The 13,622-nt window shown below is 41.7% G+C and overlaps 1 protein-coding gene across 3 annotated transcripts in view; it reads left to right on the top strand.

Annotated features, from left to right (window-relative positions):
• Window positions 1-1,837, top strand: part of KHDRBS3 (KH RNA binding domain containing, signal transduction associated 3) — a 257,176-nt gene extending 255,339 nt beyond the window's left edge. For all 3 annotated transcript variants that reach the window (XM_078686713.1, XM_078686712.1, XM_078686711.1), the window contains one exon: window positions 1,688-1,837. The gene's annotated coding sequence lies outside the window, so the exon portion shown is untranslated. The remainder of the gene's footprint in view (window positions 1-1,687) is intronic.
• Window positions 1,838-13,622: the final 11,785 nt, after the last annotated feature.

The following is a 13,622-nucleotide window of genomic DNA, read 5'->3' as shown; positions in this document are numbered from 1 at the left end:
GTTTTACTAAGGAAAAACATAGCTTTCTATCCTGTACTATGCATTTTGCATATATCTCTTTGTTGTCAGTTCATAGCTCACTCTACTAGATTACGATTTTAATTTAGGAACTGCAAGTAACAAAAGGATCTCTGTGACAAAAGCAGTAACGCACTGAGCTATGCTACCTTAAATGAGTCAAAACAGGCGCTAGGGAAAACTCTGATCGCTCTCCAGCAGGAAGATTAATCAAAAAACTTTATGAATAAATAAATAAACAGTGATATATTGACAATTTTATTGTTGCGTGAAAACTGCTGGGCATACAAGGAACTGGGTTTAAAACCACAGCATATTTCAAAACACAAGGGGCCTCATTTATGAGGCTGTGCGTCACTTTTACGCCGTCGGTGCGTCACTTTTTGTGACGCACCAGTGGAGTAAAAAATGCACCTTGTTGCGCCATATTTACAAAGTGACGCATCTAGGTAGATGCGTCACTTTGTAAACCCCTGCGCCACATTATACCTGCGCCAGGTATAATGTATGCAAGGGGGGCGTATTGACGCAAGGAAGGGTTGTAAAAGTGACGCAGTGAAATCTATGAGATTTCACTGCGTCACTTTTAGGACGTCGTTGCGTCAAAATCTTGCGCCTGCCTCACAGCAGGCGTAAGACTGACGCAGGCTTTTTCACATGGGGCTTGCCCCATGTAGGACGCATTGCTGGAGTTGCGCCACTTTTGTGACACACTCCAGCAATGCGTCACTTTTGTGCTTACAGATACGTCAGAAATACTGACGTATCTGTAACTCCTTTACGACATGATGCGTCATACATTAAATATGACGCATCAGGAATGTCGTAAGGAGTGCGCACTGAGAAGTGACGCATCGCTGCTTTCACGCAGCGATGCGTCATTTCTCATAAATGAGGCCCCAGGAGTCTGGAAACGAAAGTGAGTGCTGAGTGTGTTATGCTGGTGAGCTGATTTTGTTACAGGGCACCAATATTGCAGCGCTGGTGCTAAACAGCCCCCCAGCAATAAAATAGACTCCCCAGTAACATATTCTCCTGCTGTGAAACGTGCGATGAGTATTGTAGTAGAAACCAATCCTACAAGTGCATTTTTGATGATATCAATCGGACAGTCCCATTCTGTCCAGAGCACCAGTTGAGAGCGCGCAGTATTGCTAACCAAGGGCCACAGTTCGTCTCTGCGCAGTGAGATCAGTTTACACCTCTTTGTATTTATTAATGTTGCCTCTTCCAAGATGCCAGTTCTTCAAAGTGTGGTGACCTGTATATTTATCGTGCCTTGCGAATGACTAGCCAAGACTAACTTATATTCGTTGGAGATGCACAAATGATTGGATATTAAAAAATATTCCACTGATGCACATATGATTGGGTATTACAAATATTCCCCTGATCACGTTAGATTCGTCTTGTTCCTTTAAAATTGTGAAATGACACATGCATTGTTTTGAAACGGCTCACTTCATTATTACTCTTTGTTGATTAAACACATGCCTACCGCTAATCCAGCATTTTAATGTGAACAATTAGATACAAATGTGAATTGTTTTCCATAAATCTGCATTGATTGGCATTCTAATTACCTGTGACCTAACATTCCGCAGAGCTTTGGTTAGAATTGCGCTTCCCAAATGTACACAAGTGAATTTTCTATTTTGCTCTTTTTCAGGGACGTCTGTCATGCTAATTGTGGACGGCGACAGTCTTCTCAGCACCGTGCCTGAGCAATTATGAAATCTGCTCCCAAGACCTAAAAACCGTTCTATTTTTGTATTCTGCGCACATCCTACATTGTATTAAAATTCAAATGATAACATTGTACCTCGTCTCATTTTCGTCCCTGCTATAAGTCACACAAATGCAGTACATCTTCGACGACATTAAATACAAATAAATTACCTACTAATCCAGGCATTAACTAGAAACTGGAAAGTCAAGGTAGGAAAAATAAAACCTACCTTAATGAGTGTCTGCATCGAATTTACAATGTCATTTTCAGCAAACACATCTGATTTTTTCCCCAAGTAAACTGTGAACACAAAAGCTCTCCCTAGCAGTACTGGAAACCCACCTAGCTGTGGTGAAAAAGGAGCAGTCAAGGGCAGATTATTCACAGCAGAGAGAGTGTAAATTAGCTTTCTGCTTCCGGTGGTAATTTATTAGAGAACGCGAGAGCCACATTCCCTGCGGACAGTTATTATGAGCCATTTTTTCTTGCTCTCGGAACCTGGCTTAGTGAGAACCTAATTTAAAGAACCCCCTGGGGATTTTGATACGACGAAATCCTGCTTGGTCTAATTTCCAGCAATAGGGTCAAGTATGTGTTTAGGAAATGATGTATGTGCACACCTGTTCTTTAAAATGCTTGTTCTATAATGCTCCTTTTTATTTTATAAATAAAATAAAAAGATGTATTGTTATACTAAGTCTTGCGATGACATATGTTACAATAACTTATTTTTATTCTCTTGATTTTCGGCGTTTTACGTTCTAATGAATTTGTTCTATACAGAATACTCATTACATACCACAAGTGCATCTTAGTACATGCACCGAAGAGTCTATTATTGGCACATTTGCGAGAAGAAAGTTGGGCTCACTGGCTTTGCCGCTTGCTGTCGACATCTATATGGGGCATATGTACAACCGAATGGCGGATCACAGTATTACCCCACAATTGGTAACACAGCGCTCTGACATTCTGGAAACACAGGATGTGCCATTTTTACAATAATATGGCGCACCCCTGCATTTTCCCTAGCAGCTAAATTTAGCTGCCTAGTGCCAAAGCAGGAACACTTGCACAAGGGTGCCTGCATTGCAAGACATGATTAATCATTTGCTGGAGGCGTTCCTTCATGCACAAAAATATTTAATAATGGCACTTGTAACTTTTATGTGACCTGCATAATGTAGCCCAAATAGAAGTTGTACCTCACCATTTTCTAATGATTAATTATGTGCAAGAAGAGACACTTTCCTGTACAGAAAGAATCACTAATGCGATTTGCTCTTTCTATGTGTGCCTCAGAATGCAACAGACATGGAAACAGCAAAAAGGAAGAGAATTTCTAATTTCTTCTCGTTGCAACAGGTTAAGACAAGGTTTTCCCAGGTCTTATTTTTGGCGCTGCCCCATGTTTATACTGCCCTTGTAAATAAGGGGCACCATCAAAAAGCAATGGGTGCTGCTGTGGAAGGCACACTGCAACACCCATTGCCCTCCCCTTCCACATTAAGTGGCTGAACACCACCTTGTAAATAAGGCAAAGGGGGTATCACCACCAGAACGTCACAGAAAGTGACTCTGTGGTAGCGATAAACCCTTGTAAATATGCCCCAAAGTGTGTTGCAGATCACACATAAAATTCTTGCCATGGTGATTCCTTCATCCTTCGTGTGTTAGTAAAAACAGTACTGATTATGAGCAATACTTTATACTTAGAATGCTGTGGAACAGCTAAAACATGGTAGAGATCATGATTGAATTAAATTGCAAATGTTTGAGTTTATATAATGCATTGAGATGATTGCTTGGTGAAGTGCAATATATGCTGAGGCAAGGAGTCCTCACAACTCACTGTTCTTATTCTAATACTCCAGATCATGAGAGTATGATCTGACGGGGGAGTGAGTTCTATAATGGAGAAGACAGAACTGAGAAGTCACAGCCTCCACATTCTGTTTTTTTAGGATATTGCATCACAAGGTTTTAATGACCAGTGTATTTCAGTGTCCGAATAGGATGGCATGAAATGATCTTCAGAAGAGAAACATTGGTCTTTTGTTCTGGATTGACTTGAACCCAAGCACAGTGACATGAAGATGACTCTTTTAGAGACAAACCAACCACTTCAAAGAATGTTGGGCCATGCACGTACTGCTCTTGATTTAGTGGATGGCAGTTAGTTAAAAATCAACCAAAAAACCGCCTTGCTAATGACTAAAGAATCAGAACCTCTGTTCTTCCCAGTGCACACACCGCAGCTCAAGAACTACTTTCATAGGTAACACAATGGGTATCCTCCATATCTCCAGACAGCATCTCAACATTGCACAGACATTCCTGGCAAACCTATACCACCCAAGCACATCCAACCCACTCAAGCTCAGTATAGTCACCATCAATAACTTGCATAAAAATACGGTGAAAGCAATTTGAAGTTCTTGTTGAACAATGCTCACTCCACAACTATGCATGCAGCAGGCACAGCCAATCTCATCGCCACAAACCACCATGATAACATTGCTATTACAGAGACCAGATTCGTGCAAAACATTTCACACATAATTGATGACGTGGATTACTCAAAAACTAGATGATACTAAACAATCTAGGAGAAGGAATAGTGGTGATGAACACATGCAATAAGTGCTTTCTAGTCTGATGGCCTGGCTCATCACCTGCAGGTAGCTCATCACAATGGCAAAGACCACCACGTTTAAGATCTTCAAAAGAATCAGGACAACTCCAGTGCGATACTTCCCACTCTAACAATCCACAAAGAAGTGACCTGCAATCAACTTTATCCAGTACACGACTGGCAAGAAAACACATCCATAACTATCGTTGCCTTGAGAGGAAGCAGGATGGTGGCTGTGTGAGGGGTCAAGAGGAAGCTCCTGCCATTTGAGAGGGTGCTTCTGTCCAATACAGATTACATCAATTACATGAATACATGGATTCCTGCTTTTATGGAGCTTAATAGAGGTAGTGCCTCTGGCGAGGTGGGAAGCATTGAAAGCTGGCGTACGGGGAAGACCCTCAGTTTTAGTCTGCATGGGCAGAGGACCCAGTCTCAGTTGCTAAATGACAAATGTAAAGAGCTAAGTGACCTAGAGGCACAGCTTGTTGGAGCAGCTGCGAAAGGGGTAGACTTGCAGGAGATACTCCATAGGATTATGGCAATTAAAGCCACTATCAATTATATATATATATATGCAGGGAAGGTGGCTGAAAAATATCTAGCACATTGGGCTGAGTGCTGCTAATATAGCGAAAGGGTGGGCAGATTATTGGCTCTTCAGATGAGGAAAAAGACAGTGTAAAGGGACATGCGGGATATAAGAGACAAGGGGGCCCAGTAGTTACTACCCCAGATGCAATCTTAGAGGTGTTCAGGGAATTTTAAAAGGAACTGTATTGGGCAGAGAATGTGCCAGCGGAGAATGAAAGTATGCAGTACTTTAAGCCAATAAAAGGATGTAAGTTAGACGCTGAAGAGCAGGCTTCCCTAGGCACCTCATTTGAGGATGAGGGAATTAAGGAGGCACTTGACACATTATCATCTGGAAAGGCTGTAGGCCTAGATAAAACTCCACTGGAATTATTATAAAGTAAACTAGTCAATGGGCGTGGATTTAGTTGATATTTTCAGGTAAGGGCAAGGTGGTCATCAGGTCTCACTTTCCTGGGTCTCCATGAATATTGTGGTATTTAAGAAGAAGCGGATGCCACCATTGGACCCTGGTTCTTATAGGCCCATTTCATTGATAAATAGTGATGCCAAGTTGTACGCTAAGATCCTGGCCTCCTAGCGAAGCAAGCTGATTGGAAAACTGGTATCTCCATGGCAAAATGGCTTTATTCCTGGTAGAGGAATCACTGATCATTAAAAGATGAGTAATTGCCCTGTACGACAAGGCTAGAGCATCAGACGATCCCATGGCTCCATTACTACTCGATGCCGATAAGGCGTTTGATCCGGTGACTTGTGACTATTTGTGAGTCATTCTTGAACAGATAGGTGAATTAAATATTGCTCCAGTTTTGCAGAAAGTCAAGGTTAACTTAGGAAAATGGACAATCTGCACTTAGCAATAATTGGTCACTGCAATGTAATGAAAACGCTTTTTTTGCCCCACATTCTTAATTGTTTCGGGCTATCCCCTTAGAATTTGAAAACGTTTGGCCTAAGAGGATTGAAGAGTTCTCTAGTAGTTTTATATGGTTGCACGCTAGAGCTAGGAGGGCCCTGAAGTTTTTGTGGTACCCAAGGCAAGGGGTGGGTAGGCAGTACCATATTTTAGGTGTTGTCATTGGGTAGTTGCATTGCAATAGATGAGGTTTCTAATTGTAGGCAGGCATACTGAAAATCAGGCGGTAGATTAGCTTCCCTCTATCAATGAACTGTCAATAGGGGGGGATGTCAATGCATGTTTCGAAAAACACTGTTGAGCCTAGTTATTTAAAAAGAAAATTGAAATTCATGTAAATCCAAGCTGAATTCAAGATTTGGACACAGGTTAAAAAGAAGATCGGAATCAGGTAATATAGCTATTATACACCTCTTTGGCGATCCCCAATGCTTCCAGTCATCTTTCATGATGACTATTTTATAAGGTGGGAAGCATTTGGAACTGAGAAGCTTGGGAATGTTTAAAATCTAAATCTGCTACAATTATCTGTGGAGCACAGCAGGAATATGACTTAGAAAAGAGGAATTTCTTCAAGTTCTCTCAGATGAAGGATTTTGTGTGAAAAAGGGATAGGGGAAATGATTTGGTGGAGAAGGTGACTATAATGGAGCTGCTTGGTGATGTGGAATGTTGCAAGATAAGGCAGATTCACGGGTGTTTAATTGAGTTCATGCAGATGACCTGGAAAAGCAATCAGAGAATTGAGATAGGAGGTTGGGGATTATGGGTGCAAGCCTTTTGGAATCGTTGAAGGTGGGGGTTGTTGTCAGTCTGCTTGCAGGCCCAGCATTATAAGACACTATATTACACCATGGCTAAAATAGCTAGCTGAAGGAGTAGCTCACTGAACAAGGTTCCTGCTCTGTGGTAGTCAGGAGAAAAATCTAGGGCATATGTTCTGTAACTGCACAAAGTTGGATTCACTTAAAGAAGGGATTACCTATTTTTAGTGTCCTCTCTGCAAACGGAGATAGTATTATAAACACAGCTTATGCTTTTAGGTGTAGGTATCAAAGAAGCGGGCACTGCAATTCAATAGTTTATGTTGCCACGACCGTAGCCCGAATCTGCATTGCCACATCCTGGCTTAATCCTGACCCTCCCACTTATAATCAATGGCTACCGGGTTTACTCTCAAAATTCCATCTGGAAAGTTATCTGTATCAGAATAAGGACCAGAAGGCGAGGAAGAGAGGAGCTCAGATCTGGACTTCGGTTGTGCAGTGGTTGGAAAAAGGTATCTCTAACCTCTAAGATGGCTATATACAATTGACAGCTGATATTTTGTTATATATTTTCTAGTAAACTGTTTTCTCATTTGGAAAAGGTAGAACATTTTGAAATGACTTATATGCAGTGATTGGAGTTAATTGAGGAATGAAATCAGAGTAACTTGATGTTATTAATACTTAATTATTTCTTGTTAATATTGTCTGTTTTTGATGAATGCTCTTATTGTGTAAAATGAAAAATACAATAAATGTAAAAAGTCTAACATTGCTACAATAAAGGAGCTGCACAACATCCCCAAGTCGAACACCTTTTCCCCTTTTCTGGCAACATACATTAAACTTCTGAATGTCTATTTTCTAGGAAGAAAATCTAAGCCAGTCTTCCATTGAAAACGGGATGTTTTTTAAAAATGGTACACTGCTTCATAATGTATTAACTCTGTGCTTATTCAAGGTTCTTTTCAATTGCCTGCATAATAGGACAGATCAACCCTCCCCCAAAGGAAGCCAGTCAGTCTCCTCAAATATTACTATCTATTCAGGCCCCTGCCCTTCCTGTAGACGATAATTGCCAACCAGCTCAATTACTATATCACAATCAATACCATCCATTAATATTGCATACGTAGATTCCTCTTGCTTGACATCTCCATAGGCTTTACCATTATTTGCCTTCAAGCCTTGCTTGATAATCTCATATCCTGCATAGTTAGTAAAAGCCTTACCCATCAAAACCCATGCGCAGAGAGCAGTTTCCTTGTTGTCTAGCTGTGCTCCTCCACTTCTGAACACACCCACACACTGTATCATCAATCAAGTTTGAACTTCTCACCATTGATCTACCATCTTTATATGGAGTTCAGGAGAGTCCCACTGGCTCACACGGATGGCCGAAACCACCGGTAAGAGGATGCCTAAATTGTTTTTGGTGTTGGACTTGGCCCTGTCTGCAGGGTCACCCCCAAACTTTATGCCTTCATCCCTCATATTTTTGCTGAATTCATTTTTGTTGGCCTCAGGATTCTTTGGGGCTTACACCTAACTGGCATATTGAATATACTTGTAAGACACGTGTAGAGTGGTATACTGAATATTCAGGGCCTGTAAATAAAATGGTAGTAGTGGGCTTGCATCACTGCATGACTGAGTGTCTTATAAAGCACACAAATGCCGAGGCGTCTTGGTGCTGGGTGAGAGGATGCTGGGTCCCACTCTGATTAGTCTGCAAGTTTAGGAAAAAGCCATGTCTTTATCTGTTTTCTGAAGAGAATGCTGTTAGGCTGTAGTCTAATCTGTGTGGGCAGAGGGTTCCATAGTTTGGCCGCACGGTATGAGAAGCCCTTTTCGCCCATCTGGCTCTCTTTATCTTGGGGACTTAATGTGCCACCCACTTAAGTAGCCCCTTAAAACATGTCCCAGGCTTGCCATTGCAAACTGCAAAGTCGACTTGACCATATAACCCATTGTGTAGGGTGAATTGTAATTAAAAGGTTGGACATGTACATTTAAGTTTTACATGTCCTGGTAGTGAAAAACTCCTAGATTCTTTCTCACTACAGTGAGGCCTATGGGACATAGGACAGCATTGGGTTGCTTTATTACATTTAAGAATTGCTGACTTTTGATTGTGAACAGGTAAGCGTCCATGTTTGATGTCTATGAAATTGTAAGTAAAAATCCTCTTTAATAGCAAAGTCGGATTTTTAAATTACAAATTTTGAAAATGCCACTCTTAGAAAGTGTTTAATAGAAAGAGGAGTCTTCTCGCCCCCAACCAGCTGCACAACTCGGTAAGTGCCATGTTGCCATTCATCATTACTTGACTGCCAACAATCTAATCCATCTATTCCATGTAATTTATTTCTTTTTCCATCCTTTTAATCTTTAATCACCCACACGTAGACTGATGTGCATTTTTCGAAGTTTCTAATGTTCAAAATGTGTCCATCCGGACCTCTAATTCATGAATACGACTCAAGCAATTATTTGTCAATGGCAGTGTTACGCCCACCCCTATTTTAAACGCCCTTAGCAGGTATGAAAATATTCACGCTATCGTCATTTTTTGAAAGTTAGAGGGAAAATGGGTGATTTTAGGAGCCATGTGGGAACGTTGGAAGTTGAGGACTTTAATACAGCTAAACAGTCAGATAATGGGGAGAGTGTGAGGGTGGCTGTTTGTGGTTGTAAAAAGGTGGAGGGTGTAAGAAGAGGGTTGGAGGTTATGAAGGAATGAAAGGTTATGAGAGGTAGGATGTTGGTCGCAGGCAGACATAATAGAAGGTTTTGTTATTAATAGTAGCAATCATTTGTGTAAAGCAAAAAAACGACAACACGCGCTTGTACAAATAATGGAGGGTGATGAAATAGGTCCTTTAGTACAGTGTTTCACTGAGGAAATACTTGAGCAGAATATAATGTGAAGTGGAAATGTGATGACCTTGTTATTTGTATGTTTATATGATGATAAATAATGTAAAACTGTGAAACTAAAGGTGAATATTGTTTTATTGCTTACAGTGACCCCTGACGAAGGGCGATTTCAGCCCGAAATGCATTGTTTTTTTTTTATGAATAAACACTGCCATTGGCGAATCATTGCTTCAGTCGTGTTCATGAATTAGAGGTCCAGATGGACACATTTTGAACATCAGAAACTTGGAAAACGCACATCAGTCTACGTGTGGGCGATTAAAGATTAAAATGATGGAAAAAGAAATAAATGACATGGAATAGATGGATTAGATTGTTGAAAGTCAAGTAATGATGAATGCCAACATGGCGCTTACCGAGTTGTGCAGCTGGTTGGGGGCGAGAAGACGCCTCTTTCTACTAAACTGTTTCATATGGTTGCCAATATGGGCTGGCATCATACCAGCTTGCACGCTATTCAAGGACAACACAGATGATCAGCTAAAAAGTTATTGTATTAGGTGTGTATCCCTTCCCTACCATATGGCTTTTAGAAAGTGGGCATTTTCCTGCCCTTTGCTATTTGGTGCCTGCAGTCTGTCCTAGGTCACATGACTGGGTGTAGTTGGGAGTTGGACTTTGATAATTCCTCCCAGACAGTTATACGGCATGGATGGCTGTGAACTTTCTCTAGCTACATGCTCGCAAAACTGAGATCATGCTCTTCGGCAAAGCCCAACGGCTCTGGTACCCGTATTGGTGGCCAAAAGATATGGGTGCAGCACCTACCCCCAAATCTACAGTAAAATGTCTGGGCATTCATTTGGACCAGACTCTTCCTATGAAAGATCAGGTAGTGGCTACCACTGCACCTGCTTTCATATAATGAGTCTGTTACGCAGAGTTTTTTCTCTGCTCCCACTTTCAATGATCAAAACCTTAGTTCAGGCTGTGGTGATCAGCCCCCTGGACTATTGTAATGCTCTCCTAGCTGCCGCAAATGAGTCTCTATTTGATAAACTTCAAGTGGTCCAAAATACAGAGGTCCGCCTCATCCAAAATATGCTAGACAAATCAGCCTCTACTCCTCTTTTACGCTCACTCAATTGGATTCCAGTGTGCAAGAAAATCACTTCAAGATCTGCTATATAGTGCATAAATCACTAAACATCAATGGACCAGACACCTAGCAGAGAAACCCATTCTTTATGAGTCAAACAGACCTCTAAGATTGATTGGCAAATCATTCCTCACTTTTCCACGAAATAGGTAAACTAGCTCCAGGGTGCAGAGCCTTCTCTTACTTGGCCCCTTACTACTGGACTAAACTACCTATTCACATATGGAAATGCACAGACCACTTCCATTTCGGAAAGCTTCTCAAGACCAAGCTATTCCAATACTAATGCTGCCTTGCTCATTTGTTTACTGCTGGGAGATTCATGCACATTACAAGTAGTTAAATTAACATAATTTAACATAGGTGTGCCTGAATGGGACATCTGCTGGCAGGATTGGAGGGTGGAGCTGGCACAGCCCCTCTTGCAACTAAATAGGCTGTGCTTGGCCTTTACACAAAGGGCTTGTCACCACTGCATTGTCCCTGCAGCCAGGTTGGAGCCAGGACAGGGGAGTCAGGAAATTCCCACCACTTCAAAGAAACATTTCTCCTACTTCAAATAAGGCTCCAGGTGTCATAAAGGGACCCTCAGACCCACTCTTCAGTTCACTTTCTGTACCTGAGGAAGGACTCTCAGAGGACTGCCAGCTGCTGTGGCCTGCTTTGTACTCAAAGACTGCTTTGCTGCACCTTGAAGGACTGCTTTGCCGTGTGTATCCTGCCTTGAACTCTCAGATGCTTGCCCTGCTCAATCAACTTGAACCCAGGACTTCCAGAGTGACTCAAAGGGCTAGTTTGCTGGCCTCCTGTACAGAGTCACAGGGACGTAACAGACTCCCACCATCTTGAACGTGCACCAGGACCCAGCCTGAGTGAGCCCTGAACCCCCAAGTGGTGCCCCTCCAGTCCTGGGCCCCTGGGTGTGGTGTCCAGGTGCCCTTACAGCCAAAATCAAAAAAATGGGAGCCAAATAATTTGTGTATAAAAACTGTTCTGACAATCGAGGGAAGACCAGGACCAACCCGCTTGTTAAAACCGCCCGAGGTGCACCACCAGTTGGCCTTACTTTGTAGTAGCTCCTGCTATGTCCTTCTCCGCAGCAGCAAATCCTGTTCAGTAGTTCCTCATTGAAGTGGTATCCAGCCTTGTGGAAGTCTTGACAGCAACAGCCTTCACCTTCATCCTACTGAAGATTTGTGACTTCTAAAAAAAGTGACTATGTCCTAATGTAGGAATCTTCACTGCAACTTTGTCCAGTGACTCCCGACAACCATGCTCCCCCCTTGTACACTGGCGGCAGCCTTGTCCCGCTGAACTTTACCATCTCAGAACATTTTCTTCAAAAAACATTTTACGTCTGAAGTTAAGTGCCAACAGGGCCAAATCCACTTTTAGATTCTGACCCACGCTTGATTGCAGTCAGCCATATTTTTTTACTTTGACCCCGTCTTGTGCAACTAGATGTCTGCGGTGGTGCTTTGATCTTTTAGGCGCCAATGTTTAGTACAACATTAGCAATTCTCTATGCTTCTATATTGACACAAACCACAGCTTAAGAATGGCTCACATCTCAAACATTTTCTTTATGCACAATGTTAAACTTCTCTACTGACTGCAACCCCTCTTATCAAAAGCAGAGCAATGAATCAAATTCAGGTTCTAGTTCTTTTTCCTTTCAACAGGAGCATTGAGCTGCTCTCCATCGTCCTTGAAACTAACTGAAAGAGCATCCTGTGTATCATGTATTTATAAAAGTTTTTTGCAAATACTGTAGGAGAAGACCAGCCCTCATTGAACTACTGTAGCTCTTACTCATACCAAATTCAAGACCTGCTACACCATCTACAAGGTTGCTCACTTAGAAATTCCACCATACCTGATAACTAAAATTAAAATGCAGCAGCACCTCTAGACTGGAAACCGGTACATGACAGAAGGAGAAGACCCAGTGTGTTTTTGTACTATACACTGTGGCTCCAAAACACCACAGCCCAGATCTTCCATGGTGCCACTGCACTATGTGTCTCTAAGAAGATTAAAGCATACCTCTTTTAACAGTCCCTTTAAATCTCTATTTGCTGATTGATACTGGTACCCCCTAATGAATCAGATTGATTTGCTGACTGAGTGTATCTCTGTAACGCTACCTAGTAAGCAAATGCTTGTATCGTCCTTAAAATCTCATTCTCTTTAAACCCCCATTGCACGTCTATTCTAGCCACAGATTTAGACACTGAGGCATATTACTTTGAAGGTGTGTAATACATCTCTTTCAAATTCTACTGTTCCTCTTAGCTGGAAATATGCCAAGTCACTTCCACTTCGTAGGACTCCTATGGAAGACCCTCATGTGCTCTGTAATTTTTGGCCCATTGCAATTTCTTTATCTGTAAGCTGGCGGATAAGGAAATAAATGACCAGGTTGCTGTCTTCATTGAAGAATCACATGTAAGAAATTGGAGTATTGGTTGAGGGAGGTGGAAGCCCCACTCAGGCAACAACCACAATCTTTGTCAGAGTGAACATCAAAAGTTACTAAATAAGCCTCTGGTAGCTTTGTACAAAGCAGTCGGGCTTAATTTAGAGGCACTGTGTAAAGAATGTATCCAGCATATAAACAGTAATAAGTGGAAACACAACCAAAAAAATCCCAAACCATTTTAGAAAAATAGAGAACATTTAAATGAATAACATGGCAACAAAACCAATAAAGCACAATCTGTTGAACCAGAGTTATATATTTTTTAAAGCTTTTAGTGAAATCTAGTGCCTAAAAAATTAAAGAACCAACCATGGGGTTTTGGCCATGCAAGACCAAAATTTGAGGCTGGCCACGATGAAGCATGGGTCAGATACAAGGGGTTGGAATTGGTCTGGTCTGGACGTACCCTCACACGTAGAACATTTTCAGAAGGCCAGCT

Source organism: Lissotriton helveticus, chromosome 4_1 (genome assembly GCF_964261635.1).
Source record: "Lissotriton helveticus chromosome 4_1, aLisHel1.1, whole genome shotgun sequence".
Lineage (NCBI taxonomy): Eukaryota > Metazoa > Chordata > Amphibia > Caudata > Salamandridae > Lissotriton > Lissotriton helveticus.
The sequence above is the reverse complement of the archived record's forward strand: the minus strand, read 5'-3'. Positions and strand labels throughout refer to the sequence as shown.